Source organism: Melospiza melodia, chromosome 3 (assembly GCF_035770615.1).
Source record: "Melospiza melodia melodia isolate bMelMel2 chromosome 3, bMelMel2.pri, whole genome shotgun sequence".
In the NCBI taxonomy this organism is placed as follows: domain Eukaryota; kingdom Metazoa; phylum Chordata; class Aves; order Passeriformes; family Passerellidae; genus Melospiza; species Melospiza melodia.
Genome location: NC_086196.1, coordinates 138,536,090 through 138,547,933, shown reverse-complemented (window position 1 = coordinate 138,547,933; position 11,844 = coordinate 138,536,090).

The window sequence follows — 11,844 nt, the reverse complement described above, 5'->3', positions numbered from 1 at the left end:
TCCCGCATCCCTCATCCCGCATCCCTCATCCCATATCCCGCATCCCTCATCCCATATCCCGCATCCTCCCTGCACTCCCTCTCCCGCACCCTCCCCTCATCCCGCATCCCGCACCCCGCATTCCTCATCCCGCACCTGCACCCCACATCCACCCCACATCCTGCACCCCACATCCACCCCGCATCCCGCATCCTGCACCCTGCGCTGCACATCCCGCACCCCGCACCCCGCATCCTTCATCCTCCACCCTTCACCCCGCATCCCGCATCCCGCACCCCACATCCTTCATCCCGCATCCTGCACCCCACAGCCCACATCTTCCCCTCATCCCAAATCCAGAATCCCGCACCCCGCATCCAGCATCCCGCACCCCGCATCCAGCATCCTTCATCCTGCACTCTTCATCCCGCATCTTCTCCTCATCCCAAATCCAAAATCTCGCACCCCACATCCAGCATCCTTCCCACATCCCTCATCCCGCATCCCGCATCCCGCACCCCACATCCTTCATCCTTCATCCTGCACCCCTCATCCCGCATCTTCCTCTCATCCCAAATCCAGAATCCCGCATCCCACATCCAGCATCCTTCCACATCCCACATCCTGCATCCTTCACCCCTCATCCCGCATCTTCCCCTCACCCCAAATCCAAAATCCCGCATCCCGCACCCGGATCCAGCATCCTTCCCAAATCCCACACCCCACATCTTTCCCGCATCCCACACCCTTCATCCCACATCTTCCCCACACCCCACATCCCGCATCTCTCATCCCGCATTTCCCCACACCCCGAATCCGAAATCCCGGCATCCCGCACCCCGCATCCCTCATCCTACACCTCTCATCCAACACCCCACATCCCAAATCCTGCATCCCAAACCCCACATCCTGCATCCCACACCCCGCACCCCACATCCCCTCATCCCAAATCCCAAATCCCATATCCCACATCCCACATCCCTCATCCAACACCCCACGTCCCAAATCCTGCATCCCAAACCCCGACATCCTGCATCCCTCATCCTGCATCCCACACCCCACACCCCATACCCCTCATCCCAAATCCTGCATCCCAAACCCCACATCCTGCATCCCAAACCCCACATCCCTCATCCCAGACCCTGCATCCCTCATCCCAAATCCTGCATCCCTCATCCCAAATCCTGCATCCAAAACCCCACATCCTGCATCCCAAACCCCACATCCCTCATCCCAGACCCTGCATCCCTCATCCCAAACCCCACATCCCACATCCCAAATCCTGCATCCAAAACCCCACATCCTGCATCCCAAACACCACATCCTGCATCCCAAATCCCAAACCCCTCATCCCAAACACCACATCCCGCATCCCAAATCCCTCATCCTCATCCGGCATCCTCCCTGCATCCCACATCCCAAACGCCACATCCCTCATCCTCCCTGCATCCCACATCCCAAATCCCACATCCCACATCCCACATCCCGCATCCTCCCCACGTCCTCTTCACATCCCACATCCCAAATCCTCATCCAAACCCCACATCCTCCCCACACCCCACATCCCAAACCCACATCCCTCACCCCAAACCCCACATCCCACATCCCTCTTCCCACATCCCGCACCCTCCGCGCATCCCTCATGCCAAACCCACATCCCGCATCCCGAATCCCACATCCCACATTTCCCCACATCCTGCATCCCTCATCCTTATCCTGCATCCCGAACCCCACATCCCTCATCCTAATCCTGCATCCCTCATCCAAACCCCACATCCCAAACCCCAAATCCCACATCCCGCACCCTCCCCGCATCCCTCATCCCAAATCCTGCATCCCTCGTCCCAAACCCCACATCCCAAACCCCACTTCCCTCTTCCCAATCCCCACTTCCCACATCCTCCCTGCATCCCTCACGCCAAATCCCTCATCCTGCACCCCAAATCCCGCATCCCACATTTCCCCGCATCCCTCATCCCAAACCCCCCATCCCCGCATCCCAAACCCCACATCCCAAACCCCACATCCCAAACCCACATCCCACATGCTCCCTGCATCCCTCATCCCAAACCCCACATCCCACATCATCCCCACATCCCTCATCCCAAATACCGCATCCTGCATCCCTTGTCCCACATCCCACATCCCTCATCCCAAATCCCACATCTCACATCCCACACCCCACATCCCGCATCCTCCTCACATTCATCCCAAATCATTCATCCCCAACCCCACATCCCTCATCCCACATCCCATATCCCTCATCCCAAATTCCGCATCCCACATCCTCTCCACAGCCCAAACCCCACACCCCACGTCCTTCCCACATTCCTTATCCCTCATCCCACACCCTCCTCACATCCCTCATCCCAAATCCCGCATCCCAAACCCACATCCCTCATCCCAAACTCCACATCCCTCATCCCAAACTCCACATCCTGCATCCCAAATCCCAACCCCACATCCCTCATCCCACATCATCCCCATGTCCCATATCCAACGTCCCATGTCCCACATCCCAAATCCCTCATCCCAATCCCCACATCCCGCATCCTCCTCACGTCCCACATCCCAAATCCCTCATCCCAACCCCACATCCCTCATCCCACACCCCACACCCACATCCCAAACCCCACATCCCGCATCCCCCCGCATCCCTCATCCCAAACCCCACACCCCACGTCCTTCCCACATCCCTCATCCTCATCCCACACCCTCCTCACATCCCTCATCCCAAACCCCACATCCCGCACTCTCCCTCCATCCCTCATCCAAACCCCACACCCCACGTCCTTCCCACATTCCGCATCCCTCATCCCACACCCTCCTCACATCCCTCATCCCAAATCCCGCATCCCAAACTCCACATCCTGCATCCCAAATCCCAAACCCCACATCCAAACCCCACATCCCGCATCCCAAACCCCACATCCTGCATCCCAAACCCCACATCCCAAACCCCACATCCTGCATCCCAAATCCCACACCCCTCATCCCGCATCCCACATCCTGCATCCCAAACCCCACATCCCTCATCCCACATCATCCCCACGTCCCATATCCAATGTCCCATGTCCCACATCCCAAATCCCACATCCCAAACCCCACATCCCGCATTCTCCTCCATCCCTCATCCCAAACCCACATCCCACGTCCTTCCCACATTCCGCATCCCTCATCCCACACCCTCCTCACATCCCTCATCCCAAATCCTTCATCCCAAACTCCACATCCCTCATCCAAAGCCCACATCCTGCATCCCAAATCCCACATCCCAAACTCCACATCCCTCATCCCGTACCCCACATCCTGCATCCCAAACCCCACATCCCTCATCCCACATCCTCCCCACATCCTGTATCCCAAGCCCCACATCCCTCATCCCAAATCCCACATCCTCATCCGGCATCCTCCCCGCATCCCAAATCCCACATCCCACATCCCTCATCCTCCCTGCATCCCACATCCCAAATCCCACATCCCACATCCCACATCCTGCATCCTCCCTGCATCCCTCATCCCCCCAAACCCCACATCCTGCATCCCAAACCCCTCATCCTGCATTCTCCCCACATCCCTCATCCCAAAATCCCAAATCTCAACCTCCACATCCCGCATCCTCCCTGCACCCCAAACTCCACATCCCTCAGCCCAAATCCCTCATCCCACATCCCAATCCCCACATCCTGCATCCCAAATCCCTCATCCCAAATCCCTCATCCCACATCCCAATCCCCACATCCCAAATCCCTCATCCCAAATCCCTCATCCCAAATCCCTCATCCCACATCCCAAACCCCACATCCCTCATCCCAAACCCCACTTGCCACATCCTACCTGCATCCCACATACTAAACCCGCCATCCTGCATCCCAAATCCCACATCCTGAATCCCAAATCCCACATCCCCGCATCCCAAACCCCACATCCCAAACCCCACATCCCACATCCTCCCTGCATCTCTTATCCCAAACCTCGCATCCCACATCTCCCAATTCCCTCATCCCAAACACCACATCCCGCATCCTCCTCACATCCCACATCCCATATCCTTCATCCCAAACCCCACATCCCTCATCCCACATCCCAGCATCCCTCATCCCAAATTCCACATCCCACATCCTCTCCACATCCCAATCCCCACATCCCACACCCCCCGCTTCCCTCATCCCAAACCCCACATCCTGCACCCCCCGAATCCCTCATCCCAAACCCCACACCCCACGTCCTTCCCACATTCTGCATCCCTCATCCCACACCCTCCTCACATCCCTCATCCCAAACCCCACATCCCAAACCCCACATCCTCCATCCCAAACCCCACATCCTGCATCCCAAATCCCAAACCCCACATCCTGCATCCCAAATCCCAAACCCCACATCCCAAACCCCACATCCTTCATCCCAAACCCCACATTCTGCATCCCAAACCCCACATCCCTCATCCCAAACCCCACATCCCTCATCCCTCATCCCAAACCCCACATCCCTCATCCCAAATCCCAAATCCCTTATCCCTCATCCCAAATCCCTCATCCCTCATCCCAAATCCCACATCCCTCATCCCAAACCCCTCATCCCTCATCCCACACTCCACATCCCTCATCCCAAATCCTTCATCCCAGACCCCACATCCTGCATCCCAAATCCCACATCCCTCATCCTGCATTCTCCCCACATCCCTCATCCCAAAATCCCAAATCCCAAACCCCACATCCCGCATCCTCCCTGCATCCCAAACCCCACATCCCTCAGCCCAAATCCCTCATCCCTCATCCCAAACCCCACATCCTGCATCCCAAATCCCACATCCCTCATCCTGCATTCTCCCCACATCCCTCATCCCAAAATCCCAAATCTCAAACCCCACATCCCGCATCCTCCCTGCACCCCAAACTCCACATCCCTCAGCCCAAATCCCTCATCCCACATCCCAATCCCCACATCCTGCATCCCAAATCCCTCATCCCAAATCCCTCATCCCACATCCCAATCCCCACATCCCAAATCCTTCATCCCAAATCCTTCATCCCAAATCCCAAATCCCTCATCCCAAACCCCACATCCCTCATCCCAAACCCCACTTGCCACATCCTACCTGCATCCCACATACTAAACCCGCCATCCTGCATCCCAAATCCCACATCCTGAATCCCAAATCCCACATCCCAAACCCCACATCCCACATCCTCCCTGCATCTCTTATCCCAAACCTCGCATCCCACATCTCCCCACATCCCTCATCCCAAACACCACATCCCGCATCCTCCTCACATCCCAAATCCCATATCCTTCATCCCAAACCCCACATCCCTCATCCCACATCCCACATCCCTCATCCCAAATTCCGCATCCCACATCCTCTCCACATCCCAAACCCCACATCCCGCACCCCCCGCATCCCTCATCCCAAACCCCACATCCCACGTCCTTCCCACATTCCTCATCCCTCATCCCACACCCTCCTCACATCCCTCATCCCAAACCCCGCATCCCAAACTCCACATCCCTCATCCCAAACCCCACATCCCTCATCCCAAACTCCACATCCCTCATCCCAAACCCCACATCCCACATCCCAAACCCCACATCCCACATCCCAAACCCCACATCCCACATCCCAAACCCCACATCCCTCATCCCACATCATCCCCACGTCCCATATCCAACGTCCCATGTCCCACATCCCTAGCCCCACATCCCACATCCCAAATCCCTCATCCCAATCCCCACATCCCGCATCCTCCTCACATCCCACATCCCAAATCCTTCATCCCAAACCCCACATCCCTCATCCCACATCCCACATCCCTCACCCCAAACCCCACATCCCTCATCCTCCCTCCATCCCTCATCCCAAACCCCACACCCCACGTCCTTCCCACATTCCGCATCCCTCATCCCACACCCTCCTCACATCCCACATCCCAAATCCCGCATCCCAAACCCCACATCCTGCATCCCAAATCCCACATCCTGCATCCCAAATCCCACATCCTGCATCCCAAATCCCAAACCCCACATCCCAAACCCCACATCCCGCATCCCAAACCCCACATCCTGCATCCCAAACCCCACATCCCTCATCCCACATCATCCCCACGTCCCATATCCAACGTCCAATGTCCCACATCCCAAACCCCATATCCCACATCCCACATCCTCCCCACATCCCACATCCCAAACCCCACATCCCTCATCCCAAATCCCACATCCCTCATCCGGCATCCTCCCTGCATCCCTCATCCCAAACCCCACATCCTGCATCCCAAACTCCACATCCCTCATCCCAAATCCCAAATCCCTCATCCCAAACCCCTCATCCCTCATTCCTAATCCCACATCCCACATCCGGCATCCCAAACCCCACATCCCTCATCCGGCATCCTCCCTGCATCCCACATCCCAAACCCCACATCCTGCATCCCAAATCCCGTACCCCACATCCCAAACCCCACATCCCTCATCCCACATCATCCCTACGTCCCGCATCCCAAACCCCACATCCCACATCCCTCATCCCAAATCCCTCATCCCTCATCCCAAATCCCTCATCCCAATCCCCAAATCCCTCATCCCTCATCCCAAACCCCTCATCCCTCATCCCAAACTCCACATCCCTCATCCCAAACCCTTCATCCCAAACCCCACATCCTGCATCCCAAATCCCACATCCCTCATCCTGCATTCTCCCTGCATCCCACATCCCAAAATCCCAAATCTCAAACCCCACATCCCGCATCCTCCCTGCACCCCAAACTCCACATCCCTCATCCCAAATCCCTCATCCCACATCCCAAACCCCACATCCTGCATCCCAAATCCCACATCCCTCATCCCAAACTCCACATCCCTCATCCCACATCCCAAATCCCAAACCCCACATCCCGCATCCCAAATCCCATATCCCTCACCCGGCATCCTCCCTGCATCCCACATCCCAAACCCCACATCCCAAATCCCAAACCCCAAACCCCGCGGAGCCGCTTCCCGCCGTGTCCTGGATCTGGATCATTCCCAAACTCTTCCCAAAGGGAATTTTCGCCCCTCAGACCCCGCGGATCCCGCGCCCATCCCGCTCCAGAGCGTCAGGGTGGGAATCGGGGATTTGGGATTGGCTGGAGGAGCAGAAAATTCCAGCTTGGGAATTGCAGGGATGAGGGAAACGCCCGGCACGAGGTGGAAACTGGGATCTGCCCGCTCTGGCTCCGGGAACTGGGAATTGGGAATGGGGAATGGGGAATTGGGAATGGGGATTTGGGAATTGGGAATGGGGAACTGGGAATTGGGAATGGGGAATTGAGAATGGGGAACTGGGAATTGGGAATTGGGAATTGGGAATGGGGAACTGGGAATTGGGAATGGGGATTTGGGAATTGGGAATGGGAAATGGGGAATTGGGAATGGACAATGGGGAATTGGGAATTGGGAACTGGGAATTGGGAATTGGGAATGGGGAATGGGGAATGGGGAATTGGGAATGGGGAATTGGGAATTGGGAATGGGGAATGGGGAATTGGGAATTAGGAATGGGGAATTGGGAATTGGGAATGGGGAATGGGGAATGGGGAATGGGGAATTGGGAATTGGGAATTGGGAATGGGGAATTGGGAATGGGGAATTGAGAATGGGGAACTGGGAATTGGGAATTGGGAATTGGGAATGGGGAACTGGTAATTGGGAATGGGGATTTGGGAATTGGAATGGGAAATGGGGAATTGGGAATGGACAATGGGGAATTGGGAATTGGGAACGGGGAATGGGGAATTGGGAATGGGGAATGGGGAATTCGGAACTGGGAATTGGGAATCGGGAATTGGGAATTGGGAATGGGGAATGGAGAATTGGGAATTGGGAATGGGGAATTGGGAATGGGGAATTGGGAATTGGGAATGGGGAATGGGGAACTGGGAATGGGGAATGGGGAACTGGGAATTGGGAATGGGGAATGGGGAATTGGGAATGGGAATTGGGAATGGGAATGGGGAATTGGGAATGGGGATTTAGGAATTGGGAATGGGGAATTGGAATGGAGAATGGGGAATGGGGAATTGGGTATTGGGAACTGGGAATGGGGAATTGGAATTAGGAATGGGGAATGGGGAATTGGGATTTGGGGTTTGGGAACTGGGAGTTGGGAATTGGGAATGGGGAATTGGGAACTGGGAATTGGGAATGGGGAATTGGGAATTGGGAACTGGGAATTTGGAATGGGGAATTGGGAATGGGGAATTGGGAATGGGGAATTGAGAATGGGGAATTGGGAATGGGGAATTTGGAATTGGGAATGGGGAATTGGGAATGGGGAACTGGGAATGGGGAATGGGGAATGGGGAATGGGGAATGGGGAAAGGGGAATTGGGAATGGGGAATGGGGAATGGGGAATGGGGAATTGGGAATTGGGAATGGGGAATGGGGAATGGGGAATTGGGAATGGGGAATTGGGAATTGGGAATTGGGAATGGGGAATGGGGAATTGGGAATTGGGAATGGGGAATGGGGAATGGGGAATTGGGAATGGGGAATTGGGAATTGGGAATGGGGAATGGGGAATGGGGAATGGGGAATTGGGAATGGGGAACTGGGAATGGGGAATGGGGAATTGGGAATTGGGAATGGGGAATGGGGAATGGGGAATTGGGAATTGGGAATGGGGAATTGGGAATGGGGAATTGGGAATGGGGAATGGGGAATGGGGAATTGGGAATGGGGAATGGGGAATTGGGAATGGGGAATTGGGAATGGGGAATGGGGAATGGGGAATTGGGAACTGGGAATGGGGAATTGGGAATGGGGAATTGGGAATGGGGAATGGGGAATGGGGAATGGGGAATGGGGAATTGGGAATGGGGAATTGGGAATGGGGAATGGGGAATTGGGAATGGGGAATGGGGAATTGGGAATGGGGAATTGGGAATGGGGAATTGGGAATGGGAAATGGGGAATTGGGAACTGGGAATGGGGAATTGGGAATGGGGAATTGGGAATGGGGAATGGGGAACTGGGAATGGGGAATTGGGAATGGGGAATGGGGAATTGGGAATGGGGAATGGGGAATGGGGAATGGGGAATTGGGAATGGGGAATGGGGAATTGGGAACTGGGAATGGGGAATGGGGAATTGGGAACTGGGAATTGGGAATGGGGAATGGGGAATTGGGAATGGGGAATGGGGAATGGGGAATGGGGAATTGGGAATGGGGAATGGGGAATTGGGAATGGGGAATTGGGAATGGGGAATGGGGAATTGGGAATGGGGAATTGGGAATGGGGAATGGGGAATTGGGAATGGGGAATGGGGAATTGGGAATGGGGAATTGGGAATGGGAATGGGGAATGGGAATTGGGAACTGGGAATGGGGAATTGGGAATGGGGAATGGGGAATGGGGAATGGGGAATGGGGAATTGGAATGGGGAATGGGGAATTGGGAATTGGGAATGGGGAATGGGGAATGGAGAATTGGGAATTGGGAATGGGGAATGGGGAACTGGGAATGGGGAATGGGGAATGGGGAATGGGGAATTGGGAATTGGGAACTGGGAATGGGGAATTGGGAATTGGGAATGGGGAATGGAGAATTGGGAATTGGGAATGGGGAATGGGGAACTGGGAATTGGGAATGGGGAATGGGGAATGGGGAATTGGGAATGGGGAATTGGGAATGGGGAATTGGGAATTGGGAATGGGAATGGGGAATTGGGAATGGGGAATTGGGAATTGGGAATTGGGAATTGGGAATGGGGAACTGGTAATTGGGAATGGGGATTTGGGAATTGGGAATGGGAAATGGGGAATTGGGAATGGACAATGGGGAATTGGGAATTGGGAACTGGGAATTGGGAATTGGGAACGGGGAATGGGGAATGGGGAATTGGGAATGGGGAATGGGGAATGGGGATTTGGGAGCTGGGAATGGGGATTTGGGAATTGGGAATGGGGAATTGGGAATTGGGAACTGGGAATGGGGAATGGGGAATTGGGAATGGGGAATGGGGAATGGGGAATGGGGAATGGGGAATGGGGCATTGGGAAGGGGGAAATGGGAACTGGGAATGGGGAATTGGGAATTGGGAATGGGGAATGGGGAATAGGGAATGGGGAATTGGGAATGGAGAATAGGGAATGGGGGATGGGGAATTGGGAATGGGGAATTGGGAATTGGGAATTGGGAATGGGGAATGGGGAATTGGGAACTGGGAATGGGGAATTGGAATTAGGAATGGGGAATTGGAATTAGGAATGGGGAATGGGGAATGGGGAATGGGAACTGGGAACTGGGAGCTGGGAATTGGGAACGGGGAATGGGGATTTGGGAATTGGGAATTGGGAATGGGGAATTGGGAATTGGGAATGGGGAATTGGGAATTGGGAACTGGGAATTCGGAATTGGGAATGGGGAATTGGGAATGGGGAATGGGGAATGGGGAATTGGGAATTGGGAACTGGGAATGGGGAATTGGAATTAAGAATGGGGAATGGGGAACTGGGATTTGGGGTTTGGGAACTGGGAGTTGGGAATAGGGAATGGGGAATGGGGAATTGGGAATTGGGAACTGGGAATTGGTAATTGGGAACTGGGAATGGGGAATTGGAATGGGGAATTGGGAATTGGTATTTGGGAACTGGGAATGGGGAATTGAGAATGGGGAATGGGGAATGGAGAATTGGGAATGGGGAATGGGGAATGGGGAATGGGGAATTGGGAATGGGGAATGGGGAATGGGGAATTGGGGAAAAGGAATTGGGAATTGGGAATAGGGAATCTGGAACAGGGAATTGGGAACAGGGAATTTGGGAACGGGGAATTTGGAATAAACGGGGAATTGGGAATAGGGAACAGGGAAATGGGAATGGGGAATTGGGAATCAGAAATGGGAAATCAGGATTTGGGAACAGGGAATTGGGAATGGGGAATTGGGAATCAGGAATGGGAAATTAGGATTTGGGAACTGGGAATTGGGAATGGGGAATTGGGAATAGGGAAACAGAGAATTGGTAACTGGGAATGGGGAATTGGGAGTAAGGAATTGGGAATGGGGAATTGGGAATCAGGAATAGGAAATTGGGATTTGGGAACAGGGAATTGGGAATGGGGAATTGGGAGTAAGGAAATAGAGAATTGGGAACTGGGAATGGGGAACTGGGAGTAAGGAATTGGGAACTGGACACTGGGAATTAAGAGCGGGGATTTGGGAATCAGGAATTGGGAACTGGGAATGGTCCCACGGGTTTGGGTCACCCTGGGGTGGGAATGGGATGGGATTGCAGCTCCACGGATCCCATCCCAAACCATCCCGGGATTCTGGGATCCAGCACACTCAGGATCCATCCCAGGGGTTTTTATGGGATTTGAGGATGGAAAAGGGAAGGGAGAAAATTCCTGGAGTCCCCAATTCCCAGGGAATTCCCAAAATTCCTTCCAGAGAGGAGTCAGGGGTGGGACTGGGACGGGATTGCAGCTCCACGGATCCCATCCCAAACCATTCCAGGATCCCCTGGAGCTCCAGGCTGGGATTTCCTGCACAGGAATCCCGAGGGATTCAGCTCCAAAGGACCCCAGGATCCATCCTCGGATCCCTCTGGGATCACACCGGGAACAAGGACCGGGATTTAAGGAAAGACTTCCAACAATCCATAAAAAAAAAACAAGAAAAAAAAAACTGTAATTCCTCCCCCCAAAAATCCCCCAAAACCGGAATTTTTTTGGTGCTTTGCGAGAGCAAAAACTTTAATCCAATTTAATGATGATTTAAACTGAGTTTAAACTGATTGATTAGCATTTTGATCGGAATTAATTCTTGTTTTTACCCAAATTGGGGATTATTCAAGCCCTGAGAGAGGAGGGGGTCCAAGGGTGGTGTTG